General features: G+C 33.7%; 1 non-coding gene across 1 annotated transcript; it reads left to right on the forward strand.

Moving 5' to 3' along the window:
- The first annotated feature begins 8,096 nt into the window (after positions 1-8,096).
- LOC114167987 lies at positions 8,097-8,203 on the forward strand. The gene has a single exon (XR_003600586.1). It is a non-coding gene; the product is annotated as a small nucleolar RNA R71 (small nucleolar RNA).
- The last annotated feature ends 18,180 nt before the right edge of the window (positions 8,204-26,383 follow it).

Raw genomic sequence — 26,383 nt, forward strand, 5'->3', positions numbered from 1 at the left:
TTTATGGGATTAGATAGAAAAGGTATCGACAATAATAACCATCTTCTTCTAGTAGTGTTGAGGAGATCGTGAACGTACTCACGCAATGACTAGAAGAACGTTATCAGCCTTATGAAAATTTGAGGCAAGAGTTTCAAAGCCTCCAAAATCTAGTCATGAAAATTCTGCGTCCTGATGCTCACACCTATGTTCAACAACACTAGTCCAGCCCAACACCGCCTCAACAACAGCCCACATTAATCTATCCCACTCTAGTTCAGCCCACTCTAGTCTAGCCCACTCTAGTCCAGCCCATTCGAGTCTAGTACATTGTAGTCCAACCATAAACTCAATAGTAAAGAGACCAACGAAGAAGAAGAAAATCATTCAAATGATTATGTAGATTATTAGGACTTCTTTCTATATTGAGTTTATTACTTATGTCTACTTTTATATTAGTTAAAGAATAAACAAACTATGACACTGTGGATGTTTACATTTGTTTCACTTTTATATGCAGACATTTAGAATATTCATGTTTGTGTGGTGTATGCAGACATATATCATAAGATACATGCTTGGATGGTTATGATTAATTATGAGATTGGTAGGTCTGATAAATTATTTGAGTTTGAGAAGCTGGAACTGTAGAATGTACTAGAAAATGGGACTGATAATACCGACGGATATATCATCGCCACATCCGTCGGAAAATGCAACGATTGATGCATTACATTACTGATGGATTATGCTCGTTGGTAATTATCGATGAATATATCCTTCGGTAATTACTAACGGATAGTGTCAATCGATAATTACCTACAAATTATGCTTGTGTGAATATTGACAGATAATGCATATCGGTAATTACCGACGGGCATTATTCATCGATAAATATTAACTATTCCACTTTTATTGACGGATATTTGCCATCGATAATTCATTGAAGAAACATGAGTACCGACAGATATTGTTTGTTACCGATAGATTTGGGTTGTCGTCAATACCATCTATTGTTTTCACTTAAAGGTTCCAGATTGTAGTTCAACACAAAAGGAGATGGGTTTGACAGATTTCAGAAATTCAACACAAGAATAAATTATAAGTGAAAACTTGATAAAATAGTAATGAAAACAGTGTCAATTCCTTGATTCGAATGAAAATCTTCCAATCACAGGTCACAAAATTAATTAGCTATCATTACTCTATTGAACTCCTGAAATAATCAACTAATCGAATATTAGAACCGAAATTCAACATGTAATTAAGCAAAACACACCTCCATTTATTTGTAATGTTATTATTAAGCATGATAACAGCCCCAAAACGAAATGACCCATTCTGCAAAATAAGGTTAAACATAATGCTTCATCCATTAAGCACAAAAATAGAATCTGGATGAAGAGTAAGATAGACTTTACCAGATGAAGCAGTAACCTCAAAGTTTCAATTCATTCTCTGCAAGGAATCAACACATTAAATTAGTGCTCCATGGATTGCAAACCAAAGCTCAACCCTAAACGGATACAACCATTGAATGATAAGAAAATGGTGTAGAAAACATAAAATGTTGCAATAAAAACGTGAAACAATAACAAAGCAAGTTATCTAATCGTGAATAGAAGATGAAACATGGATTCAACAAGGTTCCAAGTGTGCAAAAAACATAAAATCCATAATGGGTATTGTCAATAATGCATAAAAATGGAAGAAAATTGTTCTAAAACGTCAAAATTCGGGTGGCACCTCCATGGGTAACTATACAAAGCTCTCACAATGTAAAAATGGAGGTTAGAGAAGATGATGTGCGGCTGCCACCCAAGAAGACCAAAAATTTTCTTGGTCAAATCACTATAGACCCACATATTTACAAAAATGTCATTCTATCACTAAAAATTACAAAAATACCATTATGGGCTAAAAATTGTGGCCCAATGACATGGATAGGCTAATTGACATGGTGTTAACATGGCAATGATGTGACATGGAAACTCTCTCTTGACCTTATGATAAATGTCCAAGCTCCAAAATTTGCTCTACGAAATACCTAAAAACCATTAAGCACTAAACAACACTCAAGAATGGCACAAAAAGGCAATGGAATAAGGAAAAATAGTGACACATCAAAATGATATGCCCCAAAACTATACTTTGTTCTACCATGAAATGACACTTCTCAAAGTTGAGAACAAGGTTAGATTGGATGCACCTATTCAAAACTCTGGCCAGTCTGTCTAAGCATGCATCAAAGGAGGATCCATAAACAATAAAATCATCTATAAACACCTCTATGCAGTTTTCAAGAAAATCATTGAAAATGCTAAACATGCACCGCTGGAATATGTCAAGGGCAATGCATAGTGTAAGACCTGGGAAAAATTAGACTAAAGGGAAAAACATGAAAAAAATTAATGGCATGATTAATATATTGTTGATTTATTTAATTTAATTAAGTTATTAAATTATGAAATAATTATTATTTGAGTGATTTAGGTTATTGTTGTATTTATAATAATTATTTAGGTGATATAAGTTATCGTTTTATTTATTTTAATATTATATTTAATGTTGGAGACATGTGTATATAATCATGTGGTGCATATTATGTTATGAGAAAGCATTTGGCTTATTCGTTGATTTGGGGGTTCTTGTGCAGAGGTACAAAGGTTCAATTCCAGGTAGCATTAAAACAGTTAAATTGTGTTTCTTTTTCTTCCTCATTTAAGTTGTGGGGTCCATGAAACTTTTCCACATTAAGCTTCTTTCTCCTTATTCACGTTGGTGCAATCATCACTAGTTAAGATTTTGATTTTTTTTTCATTTTTTTTTTAGTTTTTTTAAAATCTGAATTGAAAAGATTTAATATTAAAAGATGAGAGGGAGATGAGAGTTGGAGAAACATGGAGAGTGAAAGAAGAGGCTGCAGGAGAAACGCGTAGTGAAAAACCAAATCCAAGTAGGGGAAGCTTTACCTTATTTGTTCTTTTTATTCTGTGTTGATTGGTGCATGGTTTCATGGTCCGATATTGCACATTGTGCTCCTGGTATCTTGTGAGTCATTCGTATATGGTGATGTGGCGTTTTATTTTCTGATCCATGAACCTATACTATTGATATTTCGTGCTTGGCTGGTTGGTGTGTTACTTGCAACGTATGTGCTGCATGCGCTCTGTGATGGGTTTCTGAATGCAGTTTGTTGGTGTTTGAGATCCGTAGTTGGTCTTCTTGGTGTAGACGTGCAAATGCATATTGTTTCCTATATATGACGTTGCATTAGTTTTATTCATTTTTTATTATGTCAATACATGATCTTTGGATGCAAAGCGCATGGCCATGTGTTTCGTTTCTTTGAAGCTTTGATAGTTGGGGTGTAGGTTTGGGTGTGTGCATGATTCATGGGGTTGTTGTGAGTCGACTTTAGTGGGTGCTACCAAATGCTGTGGAGAAACATTCATGGTCATAATCTAAACGAGTGGCAGTAGTGTATATTTAGGGGTGGCTTATTGGAGCACCCATACCATTTAGTTGATTCTTTAGTTCACGGTGCAACATGCCAAAGCAACTTTCATTCTTATGAGCATTCTTTTCTTAAAACTCTTATGGTGCAGACTCTAGGTAATGACATGATATCATATGGCAACTTCTAATTTCTTCTTTTTCTCATTTTACGTTCTAGAAAAAAGACATGGGGTCACAAACCTTTTGTTTCAAAAGCTTTTGGTTTTTATAGATACACAAGGAACCGTGGAGGTGCATGTGTATGGTCCAATCAAAGTTTTCGTGATGAGCCATGTATTTTCTCTCACCTTGTATGCTTGAATGAAAACCATATATATTAGTTTTCTCTCACCTTGGTTTCTTCTTCTTCTTCTTTTTTTCACGTTCTAGTAGTTTTCTGCATGGGAATAGCTTTTCTTTTTCTTCATTTTCAACTCTCTTTCACGTTGGAGGGGTGGGTTTCATGGGTTCATGGATTTTTTCTTTTCTTTTTCTCTTTCTTCATTTTTCTTTCTCTTTCACGTAAGGGCTTAAAAACTTAAGGTAGACTTATGATGTTTTGTTACTTGGTGGGACACGTGGGACTTTTAGTTTTATTCCTTACAATTCATGGTGCAGACCACACTTAAAAGACTTGGTTTTCACGTAAGGGCTTAAAAACTTAGGGTAAAGTTATGATGTAGTATACTTTTAGTTTGATGGAACATGGGACCATGTGTGGGGCCATCTAAAAATATGTTTCCTTTTTCTCTCTCTTTTCACATTCTAATATAAATTACATTCATTCTCTCTCACTTTGTTTCACGCGGTGCAGCCACTTTATTTTTTCTTCTTTCTTTCTTTTTGCAAGTTTCATGTTAATTGGTTGGTAGAATACCATGGGGCCCACATGCTTTTCATTCATACATTTCTTACAATTCATGGTTTCTTTTGTCACATAGATATGTAAATATTTTAAGGTTGGTGGTGTGGGTAGCTCTTTGGTTTTCAAAACATGTTTCATACAACCTATTGTTATGAGATTATGTGCATAGAGTTGTTTTATTATTTTTTTTTGGTTTTTTTTTGAAAGTTATTGTTTGGCATGATAATATTAAATAATGTTATGATATTATTTGGTGATCTATACTTATTAGTGTGACCTTGTTTGATTGGAATTACATATGTTTTCATGAGTTGCATGGTTATGGAGTTAAAGTGGTCGCTTGAGGACAGTTACTTGTGTGTGATGTTATGCCTGTGTTAGAATGAATGTCATTCGTTGAGTTCGTTGCTTGAATGTATTGATTGGTAAGTTGATGGGTTTTGTTATGGAACTTTATTTCCCATGCATGATGTGATGGTGTGTATTTTTGTTGGCAATATGTAATTCTCATGCGTTTCATGTTGGGAGTGTTTTGCCTTGCTTGAGAGCTCTTGGTGGAATTAAGTGTTGTGTGAGGTTTTTCGTACCCAGGAACCCAGTGGAGACTCTTTCACCTGTGTGAAGCAGTGGTAGAGGATTGGTTCGAGTGTTGTACCTTCTCACCTGTGTGAAGCAGTCGGGAGGGAAAAGATGTTTCAGCTAATATCAGCTCATTGCGAGTATAGTGCCCGGTGTGCGATGCATCAATGTTTTTACTCATAATTCCTTGAGGAATGAGGGAGACAGTCTGGCTGCGATAGTGGGACACATCGAACCATCTGTTCTAGGAAACTAGATGTTGTTGTGGGGTGAGAGGCCGCGAAAAACCAAAGCTTGATTATGATCACTATGTTTGAAGATCTTAGATGAATGTGATACTATGTTTGGTTTAGTATGATTGTTTGGATTTGGGGTTTGTGTGTTCAAACCAAGGCTGGATTGTAATCATAATTTTTTCGTGTTACTTGAATGCGACGTTGAGTATTATTGGACATATTTTATTTATAAATTTCTTTTATGAATATCATTGTTTATGGTTAGCTTACCCCTATTTGTTTGTTTGTGTGTTTGTTGTATGTGCAATGATCATGGTCTTTTCTTGATCCTCAAGAACAATATGAATTTGAAAATAGCCAGAAAAACCATCAAGAAAATAGTAATGAGATTTACTTGCCAAACTTTTAAGCATCTGGTCAATGAATGGAAAGGAGAAGTGGTTTTTCCTAGTCGCTTGATTGAGCCTCCTATAATTGATGCAAACTCTCAAGTTGTTTTGCACAGTGGTTGGGATCAACTCGTCCCTTTCATTTTTAACAATTGTGAGGCATGTCTTCCTACAAACCAGATGGATGGGACTAACCCACTAACTGTCTAAAATGGGATAGATGATCCCAACTTGTAGAAGCTTCGTCACCTCCTTCTTGACAACCTCTAGAATAACAGGGTTCAGTCACCTCTACGGTTGTCTCACTGGTTTTTCTCCATCCTCCAACAATATCTTAGGCATGCACATGGATGGGCTAATTCCAGGAATGTCAGCCAATGTGCACCCAATGGCTTTCTTGTGCTTCTTAAACACTTACAACAACCTCTACTCTTGCTAAGTAGTGAGGGAGGTAGTGATGATCACAAACAATCTTTGCTCATCCTCTAAATAGACATACTTGAGGTTGTCTGGTAGGAGTTTCAACTCTAGAGTGCTAGATGCTTGATCAATATGGGGAACTAGAAGGGGGGGAGAAATAGGTTCCACAGCCTATACCTCAACATAACAATCATATGCATATGTACTTCCTACAACATGGTTAGTGCATTCTGACCGTGTAACATCAAAATCATATGATATAACACCTAGAGAGTCAAATTCAGAATCAACATCAACATCAAAATTAGAATAAGACTCATAATATGAATTAGAGTCAACACCAATGCATGCAAATTCAGACAATTCAGACATAAATGCATATTGCATGCAATGCAAAGGGTGGAAATTAGAAATATGTCCATCAACAGCATCATCAATGTATCAATGTGAAAAATAGAGTGATCCTCAGAAGGATGTTTCATGGCACCCAAAATATTAAAATGCACGACAATATCATCAAACTCCATGGACAAAGTAATTACATGGACAACAATCTTGGTTCGTGCAGTTTTCAAAAATGGTCTGCCGAAAATGATTGGTGCAGAACCATGTGAAAATTCCTCTTCCATATCAAGAATGTAAAAATTAGTAGGGAAAATCAATTCACCAACATGAACTAAAACATCATCAACTAAACCTGCAGGGTGGGCAACACTTCTATTTACCAACTGAATCACCACACCCGTAGGTTGTAGGGGTTCAAGAGAAAGAGATTTAAAAATAGACAAAGACATTACATTTATTGAAGCACCAAGATCAAGCATTACATTTTCAAATTTATTGTTACCTATGATGCAAGGTACACAAAATGTACCTGGGTCTTTACACTTCTCAAGAATATGAGGAACAAAGGTATGTTCTCCCTATGTTGATCTTCTCGTTTTCCTTTATCATCCTCTTATGCGTGCACAACTCCTTCAAGAACTTTGCATATTTGGGAATCTGTTTAATGGTATCAACTAGAGGTATGTTCACCTCCACCTTTCTGAATGTTTCTAAGATCTCCCTATCAACCTCTTCCATCTTTTTTCTTGGAATGGCTTTCGGGGGAAAGGAAAAGGGATGGGAGGCGCAATAGTAGAGGTGGAAGGTGTAGAAGGCACCCTAGATGTGGAAGGACCAACTACATGAGCATCACTCTTTCTCTGAAGTGTGGCAGGGTCAACTTTTGTCTCATTTGTAGGTTAAAGAGTGGGAACTTCAATCTTCTTCCCAGATCTCAATGTGATAACACTCACATTTCTTGAATTGGCCATTGTTTGTGATGTGAGCTTGTCAGAATTCTGAGACTGTGCTTGGTTTAGCTGAGTGGCCATTTGCCCTGTTTGATTTATCAAACTCTTAATTGAAGCTCTAGTCTCCTACTAGAATTGCATATTTCAAAGGATCATCATCCTGACTAACTCCTCCAATGAAGTACAAGATGAAGGTGCAACAGAAGCTGGGGTGGTAGTAGGGACAAGTGGAATTGGGCAGGTTGTGTAGGTGCAACTCTTTGTTGTTGGTGAGGAGGAGGTTGTAAGTTTTCTACTTCTTAGTTTGGCTGCTATTTTTGGTTGCCCCATCTCAAATTGGGTTGATTTCTCCAACCTGGATTATATCTGTTAGTGGAAAAATAATTGTTTTGTTGGTGTTGCTAGGGCTACCTATTGTTGAAAATGTTTGTAGCATAGGCTTGAGGAGTATCGAAGGTGAAGAAGTCATGGTCTGTTGCAAGGCGGGGCAAGAATCTCTTAAATGATCAACTGACTGCAAATGCCACAAACTCTTGCAATAGAAGGTGCAACTATTTGGTTCGCAGCAAGTTGGTTGACTAAGGTGGGAAGAGCATCAATCTTGGTCTCCAACTTCTTAGTGTTCTCTACAACTCCTACATCATGAACTACCCTAAAAACAATATCATGATTCCTTGCACCAAATTGCTGAGAGCTAGAAGCCATGTTCTCAATCAAATGGCTCGCTGTTGTTGGGATCGAATTACCAAGAGCACCACCACTCGCAGCATCAATCATGCTTCTATCCAAATGGTGCAAGCCTTCATAAAAATACTAAAGAAGCAGATGCTCAGATATCTGGTGGTGTGGGCAACTAGAACACAAATTCTTGAATCTCTCCCAATATTCGTAGAGACTTTCCCCAGATTGTTCCTTGATGTCAGCAATCTCCTTTCTTATGGTTGTGGTTCTGGACGCAGGGAAGAATTTGGCCAAGAATAATCTCTTCAAGTCATCCTAACTTGTGAGGACTCGTGTAAGCACCTGAAGTAGTTCCATGTTGTGTGTTCTACCATGAAGCCCACGGATGTCCATGAAGATCATGTGTACTTGAAGGCTTTTCCACATTTCTTGGAGGGTAGTGCAAAAGATTGACTGTATTACCTTGCACACATGAAACTTTCGCAACAAATGTATTAATTCAGTTTTTAAAACATAAAGAACTTCCTCCTCAAGATACTGAATACACAATGAGTCATAAGTGAACTCAGGTGTAGTCAGCTCACTCATTGTCCTCTCGTGAGGTAAACTCATTGTTTTCACTCAAAGATTCCAAATTGCAATTCAACACAAAAGGGGAGAGGTTTGGCAGATTCTAGAAATTCACCACAAGAATAAATCATAATTGAAAATTTGATAAAACAATAATGAAAATAGTGTTGATTCCTTGATTTAAATAAAAATCTTCCAATCATAGTTCACAAAATTAAATAGCTATCATTACTCTATTGAATTGCTGAAATAATTAACTAAGTGAAGCTTAGAACCAAAATTCAACACGTAATTAAGCAAAACACATTCATTCATCTATAATGGCATCATTAAGCATGATAACAACCCCAAAAATTAAATGACCCATTCTGCAAAATAAGCTTGAGCATAAATCTTCATCCATTAAGCACGAAAACAGAATTCGAATGAAGAGTAAGATAAACTCTACCATATGAAACAATAACCTCAAGGTTTCAATTCATTCTCTACAAGGAATTAATACATTGAATTAGTGCTCCATGGATTGCGAACCAAACCTCAACCCTAAACGGAATACAACCATTGAATGATAAGAAAACGGTGCAGAAAATGTAAAATGGTGCGGAAAACATGGAACAATTACAAAACAAGTTATAAAATCGTGAATAGAAGATGAAACATGGATTCGCCAAGGTCTCAATGTTAAAATGAAACTGCCCAAGCTTCCAAACGTGCAGAAAACATAAAATCCAATATGGGTGTTGTAATAATGCATAAAAACAAAAGAAAATTGTGCTAAAATATCAAAATTCATGTGGCACCTCTAGGGGTAACCATACAAAACTCTCAAAACGTAAAATGGAGGTTAGAGAAGATGATGTGCGGTTGCCACCCAAGAAGACCTAAAATTTTTGTGGTTACATCACTACAGACCTACATATTTACAAAAATGTCATTCTATCACTCAAAATTACAAATATGGCAGTATGGGTTGAAAATTGTGGCCTAGTGACATGGACAAGCTGACTGAGATGGTACAAACGTGACAATGATGTGGAAATCACGTGGCAACTCTCTCTTGACCTTATGATAAATGTCCAAGCTCCAAAATTTGCTCCACAAAATATCTAAAAACAATTAGAAACAACAATTAGACCAATTAATGCCAAATTAATCAAAATTTGGAATAATGGCCCAATGAAGCCCAATTGAGGAAAATGCACAAAGAAAAGACAATTAAGAACTAAACAACCCTCAAGAATGGCACAAAAAGGCAATGAAATAAGGCAAAATAATGACTCAACATTCGTCCATTATCTTGATGGATGATGATCGTCGCAACCGAAATTGCGAGGGACAATGAACTGAAAGTAAGACTTATTTTAAAAACAGAGATTTTGGGAGTCCTTGGAAAACTTTGGAAAATCGTAAAAATAAGAACATGGCACTACACCATCATAAGTAATAAACAACGCCATGCAAATATCGCTTATGATCAAAAGACAACCTCAAGTATGTAAAAGACACTCTCTTATTTGTTTTTTAGCCTTTTAAAAAATTATATTTTCATATAAACCAATAGGCAACGTCGTCCTTTGCATAGTTTCCAATTAGAGTTCAACTCTATCTATACGATGTTAATAGGCAACGTTTAAATAAAAAAGAGCTATCTATTTTAGCATAATTTTCGCACCTCGTTTCCATTAAAAGACTATTTCAACCTCCATTCTAACTGTCGACTTTCATCCTTGCTACTTGCACAACTTTCATTCTTCTTTTTTGCCTAATTAATTTTTTCTTTCAAATTCAATGTTCTTCTCTCAACCCTAACGCGTGACGAGAGCAACCTTTTTGGATCACCACTACACGGAGATTTCCGGGTCTTTTCTTCTTCTTCTAGGAAACACACGGACTATGCAAATGGCACTCTCATTTTCTCACTCTTATGTGAGTCATTTAGTTCTCTTTACCTAATGTGAAGCAGATATGAGATTCCTTCCCTTTCTCGGCCTACGTCCACGCTAAATGTTGCAAGGCTGAACCTCCACTTTTGCCACCGGAATCACCTCCATATGGGCTTCCTGTTTGTTCTTAGGCTTTTTATTCCCTTGCTACGAGATCAACGAGGTATGTTTCCCTGCCTTCATAGTATCGATGGAATGATAGGTTCATATTCCCCTTCATTATTTATCTATCCTTGTTTTGATTACTCTACGATTTGGTTTCATCGTTTGAAAGGTAATTCAAGATTATTTGGCTATGATATTGAGTAATCATTGAGTTTTATTGTTGAATTTGATTTTATAGGGGTTTAGGTCCTATTCAATGATTTTAAGGCAAGTTATTATAATCTTTTATCTTTATATTATATGTACTTATCATTAATTATCATTAATTTTTATAAATTTGTATTAGTGTAGAATAAGTACCATTTTACATTAGATTTTATCGTAGCATGGCATGAAAGGTTTGGAATTTAACATGCATGGATCACTATTTTGACTCTTTAGCTAAGGCAAGGAAAAAGGCAAGAGAAATGGCAAGCTTAGATAATATAGAAGACGTAAAATGTTTTGGGGGAAGAGGAATAAAGATTGAGAAGTGGGATGCTTTAATTGTTGGTTAAAACAATAGGATTTCCAAGCCATAAGCTATGGTGCACATTGGAGTTTAATAAGCTTTAGACAACACTTGAAAAAGAATATATCATTTTCTCATTTTCTAGTAATATCTCTGACTTTCTAGTAATACTTATATGTTGTATATACATTTGTATATCATGGCTTTTTAGTAGGGAGGTACATATTTGTCCAAAGAAATGCATATGGAAGAGTATGTTGAGGTTATCCAATGAACCTAACAATGCAAAAAATATTGTAACCATTAAGGCATCAATATACATAAATATACTTATGATAAATTTTGATATGCATTTGGATTTTGATACTATTCATTCTGCAGAATTAAATATTATTTTACAAGAGACAGATGAGTTTGTTTCTTATGGTGAACTATACAAGAAAGTTCATAAAAGAAAATATGGTAAACATGTCTCCAATAAAGAAAAAAACAATTCATTTTAAGTATACGTGTTTTAAACATACAATTAACCTCAGTTATTTATTCTTATCTTACAAAATGATTAATTTATTATATAAGAATCATGTGAAAGTGCTATGGTAGAAAAATATGGAGAAGAAATCACTACAATAGAATTATAAGCACAAATAGAGGCACATGCACAACAGGTGCAAGTTCAGCTGAAAGCACTATCAGATATGCATGCACAATTTGAAGCACAATTCCAAGTACAATTGCATGCACAAATGCAAGCACAAGTAGAAATGCAAACACTTTTACAACAACAAATGCATACACAAAAGCAAATACAATTGTAGTTCGTCAAGACACAAATATTCTCTACAATAAAGATATCAATACCACTATCAGTCAAGAAACATGAGAAGAACCAAATATGAAGATGATGATATTGTTTTATTTTGTTTAATTACGTATGTTGACAGTTATGATGCTAAAAGTCCACTTTCATTATGTTCTTGGCTATAATTATTTTCAATGTAGTAGAATTTGACATGTCTCCTACAAATTGTTTGCCATGATTATTTATATTTTATCTTAATCTTACTTTTATCTTAAATGCATTTTATAAAGCACAAAAGAATGTCATATTTTGGCCTAATGGAATTTGCTACAATTTTCCTAGGGATTAGCTCGGGATAGGATGTTAGAATTTTCTAAGCTTTTGCTAGGGATTAATTGATTCAATTTCTTACGGATTAACGATAGATGAACTAGGAACCAATTCTTATATTTTTCTACAGATTAGCTAGGGGTTAGCTATAAATTGTTTGTTATGGATCAATTAGGGATTTGCTAAAACCGACTTGCTATGGATCTGTGAGGGATTTGCTACAAATAGCTTATCATGGATTAGCTAGGGATTTGCTACAACCAGTGTCTTACAAATCAGTTAGCGATTTTCTATACCCAATTTCCTATGCTTCAGCTAGGGAATCATTACAACAAGCTTGTTACAGATCAACTACGGATTTACTACATCTATTTTATTACAGATCAGCAAAGCATTTGATACAACCTATTTGTTATGGATCAACTAGGGATTAACTAAAACGATTAACATATTTTCATTAGCGAGGGTTTAGAGAGATATTTGCTACAAAAGTCAAAAAAGTTAGCGATGCAGTAGTTCCCTCGCTACTTAGCTACTAATATTTAGCTACGACATAATGCCTTCGTTGTTTCCTTGCTAATCCTTTACTAAATCGTTTTGCAAGGATCATGGAGGAATTAGCTAGGGATTATTCTCTCACAAATGTGTGACTTTCTTGTAATATTTTTATTAAATTATTGTTGTTATTATTATTTTTATATTTATAAGTGCCTAAAAGTAATTTTTAATTATATGTTAGTCAGAGACTTGCCTCTAAATAAATAAATAATTTTTATGATCACTACTTACTAAAAATATGTAAAAATATAAAAGAGTTAGAGATCAATATAGTAAATAATTTTAGTGACTAAATTAGTAATCGATTTGAGTAACTAAAATTTGGTTATTAAATCGTCATTAATTGAAAAAGAAAAATATTTTCTCATTCATTCACCAATAGCGACTATATTTTTTAGTCATTAAATTTAGTCATCATTTATCATTTTTCTAATAATAGTGTTTGATTGTTATCAATTTTTTTAATTGAGAATTAAATCACCATATTTGTTACTAATTTAGCAAAACAAATTTGGTCTTTTGTCATTGATAGTCACTAATATCTTTTGTCACTAAATTAGTCACTAATATTCTTTTATTCCTATTGTATTCATTGATTTTTTGATATATTAGCATAATCAGGTATATAATTAAAGGTATATTTTCTCTTTTGCTAATTAGTATTATTTTCCTAGTTTATGACTATTAAGTTTTAATTTCATTTTTTATCGTATATGTTTTCAAATGAAAAAGAATTAATGGGATTCAACTCAAATAGGACTATAAATAATATCACATACAAGATTATTCTTTATCTAAACAAATTGAAGAATTTAAACTTGTATTTGAGTTATCAAAAATGGTGAAGATTTTTATCGCAACTCTCTTACTTGCCTTAGTCTCTCAAGGTGAAATCTTCTATCATGAAAGAAACTTAAGTTTTGTCTATGAAATAGTGTTAATGATTTATGTTATAAGTGACGCTTTCAGGTTATAGTCAATGTTCTTTGAGCGACCTCCATGTAACCCAATCTGCAATAGGACATTAGGTAAACGGAAAACCAGAATGGACTGTGAGTATCACAAATAGGTGTGCATGTGTTCAAACCAATGTGCAATTGAATTGCAAAGGATTTCAAACGGTTGAAGTAGTTAACCTATCACTTTTGAAAGTTTCCGGTGATGCTTGTCTTGTTAGTTCAGGTCAACCTCTCTTTAACGGGGCTATCGTATTCAATTATGCTTGGGACACTCAATTCCCACTAAATCCCATTTCCTCAAATATTTCCTGTTAAAGTGTACAACCAAGCCATGTTCTTTAATAAATTTATCTTTCTTCTCCTATCTTATAGATCAATATTATCGTTTTACAATAAAACATTAATTTTATGTTGAATTATTTTATATAATTTTTAATGTACTATTTACTAGTCTTTCAAAAGAATGTATTTATTATAGTGATAATGTATTTCTATTATTATATTGAATTATTTAACGCTAATAAATCTTAATCCTTAAACTATTTAGTGCCATAAATATTTAGTATTTTGTATAAAACTTAACATGACTGTTGTCATGTTCAAAATATTTTAAACTCGTAACATTTTTCTGTGAAGACATGTGGAATCTCTTAATGATTACACTTGAAATTTATTTTGTTAAAAAAAAGTTGACAATATATACATGAGCTGAAAGAATTTTTTTTTCATTGAGAACATGGATTTAGATGTAGAAATAGACCTAACAATCGTATGTTGGCTGCAAATAGCAATGCAACAAGACGAGATATGGACGACCCATATATATATATATATATATATATATATATATATATATATATATATATATATATATATATATATATATATATAGTTGGGTATTCCCCATACTCATACCCATACCCAATTATTGCAGAGATTTCTCCATTAAAACGGGTACAAGTTTGGACAATACCCATAGGGATGGGTTTATTTGCCATCCCTACTGCAAAGATATAATTTTTCAATAATAAAAACGGAATGCACGAGTTCTTATAAGAATCATGTGATGCTAAATCGAGAATAAGAATATCATTATAAATTAACTTTGAAATTTTGTAATAAAGGACTAAAATAATAATATTGTTAAACGTTTTTTTATAAGTAAGTCCAATGTATACGAGATTTGATTTAAGCCATTTAAAGGTTATGTTGATCTCATTTAAAAATAAGTTGAATCTAATTTCTTTGATGTTGATTGTTCTATAGTCTCTTCAAATTCATTATAAATGAACTAACGAAATGACCATTATCACGGACACCTTGATTAATGGTAGTTTTAAAGTAAAAATATACATTTTACTTATTACATATGAATATTTGAAAATCATATTCAACTGTTGTTATAATTTGTTAAATGAAAATATTTGGTTTATAGAAATGTGTTGAAATTATATTTAGATATATATCTCATGTGTATTTGTATTCAGAAAAAGGTGTTTATATCTAATTTTCATAATTGATTAAGTTTCCACATATGAATAAGTTTAATAACTATGTTAAATTTATTCATATAAGGAAATATTGATACCAATGGACTACATACAGAAAAAAAATCCCATATGTAAAGATAGCATAAGTAGTTTACATGAGCAGAATTTCCATATGTAATTTTACATACAAAATATCCATTGGTAACGGTACGTAGAAAATTACTAATCTTTACATACATAAATATAATTGTCATGTAAAGTTTGAAGACATTTCTTACGGAATATTTCCATTTGTAATGTCGAAGACATTACCTACGAAATATATCCATATGAAATATATCCATATGTAACTGATGTAGATTTTACCTACAAATTTGTTTCGTATATCACTATTTTTATACTAATACATCCATATATATATATATATATATATATATATATATATATTTCTTTTATATTTTTGTGTCTCAATTGTAATAAAATTATAAATTAAATTAAATTTTATCATCACTAAATCAATTGAAGATGGTGCACATGACATTCTAATAAAGTTCTAATATAGCATATCCAAAATCTACTCATAGCAACATATAATCCAAATGAATACCTAAGAACATGTATCCAAAATCACGGACCAACAACTCATTACAAAGTAATGGTCTAAGAAGATAGAATCCAAATCTAGTTTGATCGCAATGTAACCTAAATGGTGTGCTAAGATGATCAAAAAGGTCAACATTAAAACTAAATGCCTAAGAATTATTGTGATCACATCTATCTTAACATTGGTCTTGATGGTTTTGTTGTGGTTGTTCTTGTTGGTGTTCTTACTACTACTGTTCTTGAAGTAATGTTTGCACATCAGGAGGAAGTAAGGAACAACAACATTGAAAAATGATGAAAATTGATGACTTAACCTTTCATTATCCTTCCTATAATTTTGAACTTGTTGTCCAATCTTGTAGATCCAACCTTTTTTCTTTCCACCAACAGCAAGAATCCAAGTGTTAATCCTTATTTTCTCTTCCTCTTTAGATTGTCTAACAAAAGATATATATAGCATCTGATCTTGCTTGATAAAATCTCTTCTCAAATTGCTCCTATTATTAAAAAATATAAATTATATATATATATATATATATATATATATTATATATATATATATATATATATATTATACAATACATATTATAATAATATAAATAACATAAAAGAAAGACTAGCAATGAAATCAAGAACTATTAGAACACCAAGTCAAAAAGGAAACTTCTCTCTTCCTTTTTATCAAAACCAAGAATGTTTGGTTAGTCTTATTCCTGTACAATATACCCCACTACAAAGAGATCCTTATGGTGTTTGGAAGTGAAACAAGCTGCAATCAAAGTGATGGGAGTTGCAACAAAGACAGCCATGGTAGAGAGATAAAACAAGAAGAAATGGGACTTTAGAATTTAATGTTCCGAGATCAGCATATGAACAAATTCATACTCATGAAGAAAACAATAATCTCAGATCTTCATAAATAATTTACTATCAAATAATAATAATGTTAAATTTATTTAAAAAGAAACAGAAATCCAAAATCTAAATCATTCTTCTCTTTTTACCACGCATGCCTAAGAATGTTATGCTTTTTCCAATAACCAGATCTAGCCATATCAACTTTTAAAAATTAAAGTTGAGTCATGCAGAGTTGATGAAAGAGAAGAGAAGATGAATTGTTAGGCTTCTTATTCTTCATATTTTAAGCAAAGAATAGTTGTAGTCATCATTTCAATACTTATGAATATTATTCTTACAATTTCATTTTGAACATAAAAATAGAAAAAAAAATTCAACTAATAAAGTGTTTATATTTTGGCATACTTACCATGCGAATTGCATACTCATGTATAGTAACAGAGCCACCTGTACGTAAATTGCCACCTCTTTTAGATGGTGATTTTTTTTAGCGTGGGAGCAATTTGAACGATAAAAAGGACAATTCAAATTTGATAGTAGTGCATTCTGGACCTCATCAAACATCCAATGTGACTTCTTTCCATGCTTGCGAGTATTCATTAACATCTCATAAACCCTATGTAAGGCTTTTGAGTTAAAATTCTTTTTTAATTTGTCCTCATGTTCAAGGATATAGTTGACCTTACTCTATGTAAACATAATTGTAAAGATAATTGAGAATACTACATCAATTAAAAAAATTATATTAGGGTATGAAATATGATAAAACTTACTTTAAAACGATTGAAGAATGAGTCCAAATATTGTTGCTTAATCCTCAATGTGATGGCTTGCAATGCAATCCTACATGGATAAAATCTTACAATAAGAAATTAAATGGAAATATGAGTATAGAATAAGGTGAAATCAAATAATGCAACCAACTTGTTATAGTAATCGTTATCCAAGACCATATGGTGAAATCATTGGAAGACGAGCACGACTTTGGGAATCATCTTCAATGTGTGATTGTGCATCATGTACATCGATAGATATTTGTTGACCTGTCCTTGTAGGTGTTGGTACTTATGGCAATAGTGAGGGTATTGATGATGTTAAAGGAATCATAGGTCCTAATGGGGAAGGTGTCGATGCAACAAATGGGGATGGGGAGGGTATATTAGTAGATGCATACACCACCATCACGTACATAGATACATAGAAAATAACATAATCTCATTATGTCCAAACATCTAGGATACTGTAAATAGGGACCTATAAAAATTATCACAATAGAAGTATCAACATAATTCAATAAAAAATATATCTCCAGCTACAGACCTCCAAACAAAGATCACAACTCTCAAACTAAAGAAAAACATGTTATCGATCGACTATCAAAATTTCAACTCAATCCAATGATTAACAAACTAGGAAACTTAATTTTACCAAAATTGTGTAGACTAGAAAATTACACACTTGCCAAAATATGAAAAACGGTTTCATCAAATATTTCGTGGCACATTTCTTAAACTACAAATCACCGAATGAAGATCAGAAAGGTCAAAATGAAGAACAACATCTTACTAATCAACTGTCAAGATTTCAACTCAATCGACGATGAACAAACTAGAAAACTAAATTTTAGCAAAATTATACAGACGAGAAAAATAGACACTTTCATACTCATTCAAGAAAACAATAATCTTAGATTTTCATAAATAAGCTACTATAGAATAATAATAATGTTAAATTTATTTAAAAAGAAATCCAAAATCCACCCATGCTTAAGAATGTTATGCTTTACCCGTCTAGGGTACAAATTTCATGGGCCTTTTATCCGTCTCTTTTGGTTTCATTCACATCCTGCTTGTTGTTGATTATATTTGAAAATATGTGGAAGCCAAAGTCACTAGAACTAATGATGCTCGGGTTGTTGTAGACTTTGTTAGGTCTCACATATTTTGCGGGTTTGGAGTTCCTACAACTATTGTTAGTGATCAGGGAGCCCATTTCTGCAATAGATCCATGAGGGTTTTGCTTCAAAAGTATGGGGTTGTGCACAAGCTTTCTACACTGTATCATCCCAGATAGAGAAATTAAATCCATCTTGGAGAAGATTGTACAACCCAACCGAAAGGATTGGAGCAACAGACTTGAGGACGCTCTTTGGGCTCACAAGACTTCTTACAAGGCACCTATTGGGATGTCTTCCTATCAAGTCATTTTTTGTAAGCCATGCCCCCTTCTAGTGGACATAGAGCACTGAGCCTACTAGGTTGTCAAAACATGCAACTTCTCATTTGATCAAGTTGGGGAGGAAAAGAAGCTACAGTTGAGTGAGTTAGATGAGATCCATCTAGAAGCATATTAGAAATCGATGTTCTACAAAGAGAATACCAAGAGATTCCATGATAGCTCCATAGCTAGAAAGGAGTTTGTTGTTGGTTTGCAAGTGTTATTGAATAACTCTAGGCTTGGTCTCATGGGTTGTAAGTTGTAGTCAAAGTGGATTGGACCTTTTCTGGTAATTAATGTTTCTTCGTATGGTGCAGTTGAGATCAAAATCCAATCCACTGATAAAGGCTTCAAAGCAAACCCTACTTTGGTGGATAGTGTTGTAGATAAGACTTCCTGACTTGCTGCCATTTCTATTTCACCATGATTCAGGGAGTTTTCTTTCTCCTCCCTTACTTTTATTGCACTTGTCCAAGTCCATCTGCTGAGATTTGACTCTTGGAGGATGAGTTATTGGTTGTTTTGTAAACTGATATAAAGGAGATATACACAGATATAACGATTTTCGTCTACCATAGGGTTCAATAATTTCACAACATAATAAATCCCAACATTAAAGCAGATATAAATCACATCAATAAAATTAAGATAAAAGTACATAAAGGAGAATAAGATAAACGTGGAAAACATATATATATATATATATATATATATATATATATATATATAAACATATATTTTACACGCTTAATTAATTAGGATTGACTCTCTAAAACTATACCAGTAGAGTCGCCATCTGTCGCATATGCGGTGATGACGGGGTAGAAAAAATTATTTTAAAATACAAAGGAGTCACCTTCATAGATCAATAAGTTAAACTATATAAAAACCTTAAAAGTGTGCAAAATTGATGTCATTTTTAAAATATTGGTTTTCCACCAAAAATCAAACACGCAAACAAATACAAAATAGTAAAGAGAATATTGTTGAAACTATTAGTTGGGCCACCAAGGATTGACCTTGCTCCTAGGTTTCTCCATTCGCAATGGAAAATCAATGTTACGTAATTCTGTAAAAACTATTTGGAAAATGATCTTTGAAAACATTTTAAACTTTTGGGAAGTGAATCCGACAAGAACTTGGTCTTGCTCCTACGTATTTCCATTCAAAATGAAAAATCAAGGATCACGTATTTCTAAATGAAAAAACTATTTGAAAAAGATGTGACCTTTGGAAGGTGGACCAGAAAAGGATTGACCTTTTTCCTATGTATCTTCAATCGGAATGGAGTCAAGGATCACGTAGTTCTAAATGAAAAATTATTTAGAAAATATGGAAGGGTTGTTAAGCATGTAGGGTTTGTAAACATGCAAATTTTTTGAGAAATTTTGTATGTTGTAAATTAATTATCAAGGAAGTCTGAGACCTAACATGATAATTATAAAGTGTAAAAAAAGAGCATTATCAAGCGAGTATGGAACCCGACATGATAATTAATGTTATGAAAATAATGATTATCAAATAAGTGTGGGACTCAACAGGATAATTAAAGTTATGAAAAATAATGATTATCAAGTGAGGTCCAGACTCGACAAGATAATTAAAGTTGTGGGAATAATGATTATCAAGCAAGTCTGAGACTAGACATGATAATTAAAGTGATGAAAATAATGATTATCAAGCAAGTCTAGGACTAAACATGATTATTAAAGTTATGGAAATATTGATTATCAAGCAATTTTGAGACTCGATATGATAATTATTGTTATGAAATAACGATTATCAGGCAAGTCCGAGACTAGACATGATAATTAATGTTATTAAAAATCTTGATTATCTACCAAGTCTGAGACTCGACATGATCATTAATGTTATGAAAATTTAACTATCAAGCAAGTCTGAGAGTCAATATGACAATCATTGAAATGATTTTTAAAAGATAGTTTGAAAGATTTTAATTATCAAGTCTGAGAGTCACAATATAAAACAAAGAACAAAAATCATCATAGAAGATTCAATGAGAGTCGACATGATAATTCATGTCATGAAAATTATGATTATCAACTGAGTCTGAGACTCGACATTATAATTAATGTTATGAAAATAATGATTATCAAGTAAGTCTGGGACCCAATATGATAATTAAAGCTATGAAAATAATAATTATCAAGCGAATTCAGAACAAGACATGATAATTAATCCTGTGAAAATTTTTATTATCAACCATGTATGAAACTCAACATGATAGTAAGGGGATTTATTTTGAAAGATTTTAATTATCAAGAAAGCTTGAGATATTGATAAGTATAACAATTATTATGAAAATACTTTGAAAATAATTTAGAAAAATAGTTTATACATATACGTATTTAACTACTGATTCATATAATACCTACAATTACTACTAGGATAATTTAAGTGAACATAAAGATTACCAAATAGGCCCAGCGCCTTCTATTCACTTATCAAACATTATATAGCTTAAAAAAATTCTTGTCATGCATTAATGCTAGGAAATTGTACTTTTTCCATTGCATCTATCTAAATGAAACAATTCAATTATGTTGTAAAATTGGATTTATATCAGGAGTGCATGTCATGTTCCTAATTGCATTATTGCAATGTAAAAAATAAAAAACTCACACAGGTCATATAATTATCTATGAAAAATTGGATCATTATTTCATATAATTCATAAACACACGATCCATGCATTAATAATATGCCAAAATAACCCTTCTACGGTTACATCAATAAAGAACAACACACATATTCTTTAGGTCAAACTCAGCAAGCGTTAATTGCCACATACACAAAGAGGTATAAGCGTCCAAGCAAATACTAAAACGAAACATAAAACACCATTATTTAACAACCAATTTTGACAACTTCTCTCACTACCTGACGTGGTAGTGAGAGAATAATTTTTTTTTAAATCCACGTATGGCACGTTTTTTATGAGAGAGAGATTGGTGCTTGAAGGAGTTACAAAACTGAAATAGAAGCAAGTGAGAGAGAGAAAGAAGTAGTGGTTGAAGTGAGAGAAGTGAGAGTTACAGAACTAAAAGTAGTGGTTTAATTGAGAGAAGCGAGAGTTACAAAACTGAAAGAGAAGCAAGTGAGAGAGAGAAACAATGGTAGAAGGAGTTTCAAAAGTGAGAGAAGGGTGAGAGAAGCGAGAGAGGAGTTACAGAGAACAAAGTGGAAGTGGTTCGAGAAGTGGTGGTGAGCAGTTTGTGGTTAAACAATCTACAGGTTTGGTTTTCGTCCTTGCCCACTGTTTTTTCGTCCTCCATCTCCTCTCCGGAGTGTATCTGCTGTTGTTCCTTCATTGTCGAAGTTTGTTGTTGGTCCGGTTAGGAAGATATTTTGTTAGTGGGTTCGTCATTTCCCTTTTTCCTTTCCCTTTTGGTGGAAAAAGTTTTGGGTTAACCTACTGCAAGAAATTATTTGTGTTCGTTGATGATTATGGAAAGGAGTGATTTTTGTTTCTGTTTTTGGTTAATATATGATAAAGTTTAGATTTTTTTTAAACAGTGTTGTTGAAGAGCAGATTGGTGAGCAGCATTGTTATTTTAGGAAATTTATTGTAACTTGTTAATATATAAGTGGTAAACTAAGGTATTACTTTTGCACACACGTTGTCCACTTTGCAGTAATGAGTTGGAAATGAATATTGAAATTGTTTGCACAATAGACATGCTTTTTGCTTTAACACTTGACCATAAATGACTTTGATTTGAATGAGTTTAGGTAGGTTTGGAAACCAAAATATGATGGTAACCTGTTACATGTGAAGTTGTAAGTGGGGTTATTTTTTTTTTTTTTGTAGATATGATGTTCATTTTAGTTGCACATATTGTTAATGAATATTCATGGTATATTTATAGGATTCGCACATATTGTTATTGAGTTGATTGGTTGGATTTTATGTTAAGTGGCAAATAAATATTTGGTGTGCTATTATGTTTGCAGTTCTAAAGCATGCTTTCATTTTTGCACATATGATGTCCATTGTGGTTGCATTTATTCATAGGTCATATGGATTGCATTTATGGTAAGTTGTTATTATATAAGTGCTAACCTCTTAGTTCGTAAGTGCTAACCTATAAGTTTTTAATGCATAGGTGTTCAAACACATTATTGATTATGTTGTCATGAAATGCATAGGTGTTCAACCATGATGAAGGATTATCTTGTTTCCTTTTAGATTCATGAATATGGTGAAGTTTTTTAAGAAAGCCTTTTGAAAATTCCCACTGGACATTAAGATAGCAAGCTATCTATATGTGAAGGTTCATTTCTCAAGCTCATGAAAGGAAGAAGAGAGTTGGATTCAAGTTCAATAGCACATAACTAAGAATGGGGGAGAAATCAACATCTTTTGGATACAACTCCTTAATATGATCAAAACTAAGAAATTTAGTTTCAAGAATGGTAAGGAGGGAATGCCTTCTTGAAAGCGCATCCGCCACAATATTAGCCTTTCCTTGCTTATGTTTGATCACATTTGGGAATTGCTCTAAGAACTATATCCACCTAGCATGTCTCTTGTTTAACTTGCCTTGGCTTTTCAAAAATTTGAGTGACTCATGGTCGCTATGTATCACAAACTCCTTTGAAAGAAGATAGTGTTACCAAGTTTGCAAAATCCTCACAAGAGCATAAAGCTCTTTGTCAAAGGTGAAGTAGTTGATGTGACTCCCTCTGAGTTTCTCACTAAAATAGGCTGTGGGGTGTCCTTCTTGGAGAAGCATGGCCCCAATACCTACATTGGAGGCATCACACTCAATCTCAAAAGTTTTGGAGAAGTTAGGAAGGGCTAAGAGTGGTGCATTGATCAATTTTTGTTTTAAAGTTTCAAAAGCTTTTTCTTGATCTTTGCCTCACTTATAGACCACACCCTTCTTGACCAATTCATTTAGAGGGGCGATTATGGTGCTAAAGTTTGGCACAAATCTCCTATAAAAACTAGCCAACCCATGGAAGGGCCTAACCTCACTCATATTCTTTGGGCGAGGCCAATCCTTGATGGCCATCACCTTTTCTTGGTCCACATGGACCCCATGTTAATTTATTTTGAAACCTAGGAAGATCACATGATCCATCCCAAACACACATTTTTCCATGTTAGCATACAAGGATGTCTTCCTTAAGGTGTCTAACACACTCCTCAAATGATGCAAGTAGTCATCTTGAGACAAACTATAAATGAGAATGTCATCAAAGTACACCATAACAAACTTCCTTAAGAATTCTCTAAGAACATGATGCATGAGTCTCATGAATGTATTAGGTGCATTGGTCAAGCCAAAAGGCATGACTAACCACTCATATAATCCAAACTTAGTCTTGAAAGTGGTTTTCCATTTATCACCTTCTTTAATTCTAATTTGATTGTACCCACTCTTCAAGTCTATTTTAGAAAATATGGTTGCACCATGTAACTCATCAATTAAATCATCTAACCTAGGAATGGGATGCATATACTTGATGGTTATGTTGTTGATAGCCCTACAATCTATGCACATTCTCCATGTTCCATCCTTTTTGGGGATAAGAATCACGAGCATTGCACAAGGACTCAAGCTATGTTGCACCCATCCATTTTCTAACAACTCATTCACTTGTTTTTGGATTTCCTTAGCCTCCTCGGGACTAGTCCTATAGGCTAGCCTATTAGGCAAAGATGAGTCTTGTATAAAATCAATTTGGTGTTCTATACCTCTTAGGGGTGGGAGACCCTTTGGAGGTTCTTGAAAAACATCTTGGAACTCATCTAAGACTAATGACAAGTCTTTGGGACATCTAAAGGGAGGGCTTTGGAATGAGGGGGAAGATTCACTAGAATAGACTAAGAAAAGAGGTTTTTGGGCAAGCATTACCTTTTTCACCCCTTTGAGGGAGATCATGCTCTTACTTGGCCTCTTTGTCATGCCCTTACGCCTTCTCTTCTTTTCTTTTCTTTAACATTTGAATTTGGTCCACATTGACTTCTCTTGGTGAGAGAGGTAATAATGTAATCTTTTTGCCTTGGAAGTTAAAGGAAAACTTGTTGGCATGATCATCATGAAAAGCTTTTTTATCAAATTGCCATGGCCTTCCTAGTAAAATATGAGTTGCTTCCATGGGCACTAAGTCACATAATACCTCATCTTTGTAATTTCCAATGGAGAAGTTGATAAGAACTTGCTTGTCAACTTTGATCTCACCTTCCTCACTAAGCCAAGATAGCTTATAGGGCTTGGCATGAGGGATGGTTTTCAAGCCAAGCTTGTCCACAACCCTTGTGCTAGCCGCATTGACACAACTTCCACTATCAATTATTAGGGAGCAAGTTTTGTTGTTGATTTGGCACCTTGAGTGAAAAATGTTTTCTCTTTGGTTTTCAAAATCCTTAGGCACTTAGCCTAGCATGCGCCTAACCACCAAGAAACCTCCTTCATTGGGCTTGATTTCATCCTCACTTGAAGATTAGGAAGAAATGTGGGAGGAAGAACTTTTTGGGGAGGGGGGAGAAAAATGTTCACTTTCAACCTCTCCCTTTGGTTTCAAGATCATGTTCCTTTTTGTTGGGCAATTTGAAGCAATATGACCATATCCCAAACACTTAAAACATTTTATGGAACTAGTTCTTGAACCTTGGGAAAAGTTTGCATTTTCATGGGCGATTCTAGACACATTTGACCTAGGTGGGTGGTCTTTGGAAGAAGGCTTCTCATCTTTTCTTTCTTTTCCTTTCCAAGTCCTAGAGTAGTAGTCATTGTAAGGAGTACTCTTCGTGTCCTCTTTGTTTCTTTTTCAATTGACTTTCAAATTTTAGGGCCAAGTGTAAAACTTTGTAAAGAGTAGAGTACTCATACAACTCAACTACATCTTGAACTTCTCTTCTAAGACCACTCAAAAATCTAGCTACCTTTTCTTCTTCACTTTCAAATTGGAGTCCTACTTTGAGAAGCATGGATTCCATCATTTTAAAATACTCATTCACACACATGGACCCTTGTTGAAGCCTTTGGAGCTTCAATAGAGTCTCCCTCCTATAGTAGGAAGGACCAAATCTAGTGCGCATCAGATTTTTAAAGTCCATCCAAGAGGCCACGAATGGCTCTTGGTTAATATTGTCCATACACAATTGATGCCACCATGTCATGGCATAATCCTCAAATTCTAAAACTACTAAGTCTACTTGCTCTTGATCACTAACTAAATGAATGTTAAAGATTTTGTCCACTTTTTGCTCCCATTCAATGTAGATGTTTGGATCATTCTCCCCTTTGAACTTTGGAATTTTGATTGGTGGAGGTTGTCTTTGTAGGAGTTAATTGCGCCTTCCCCCACCATCATGGTCGTGCCTCCTTCTTCTTCCATCATGGCTTGAATCTTCGGAAGAAAATCTCCTCTTTCTCCTGTCATCTTCTCTAAGTTCAAGCCTTTGAATGTGCTTTTGAAGGAAGATCTCACTTTGTCTTCTATCCGCCCTCAATTGGTCAAA

Source organism: Vigna unguiculata, chromosome 10 (assembly GCF_004118075.2).
Source record: "Vigna unguiculata cultivar IT97K-499-35 chromosome 10, ASM411807v1, whole genome shotgun sequence".
In the NCBI taxonomy this organism is placed as follows: domain Eukaryota; kingdom Viridiplantae; phylum Streptophyta; class Magnoliopsida; order Fabales; family Fabaceae; genus Vigna; species Vigna unguiculata.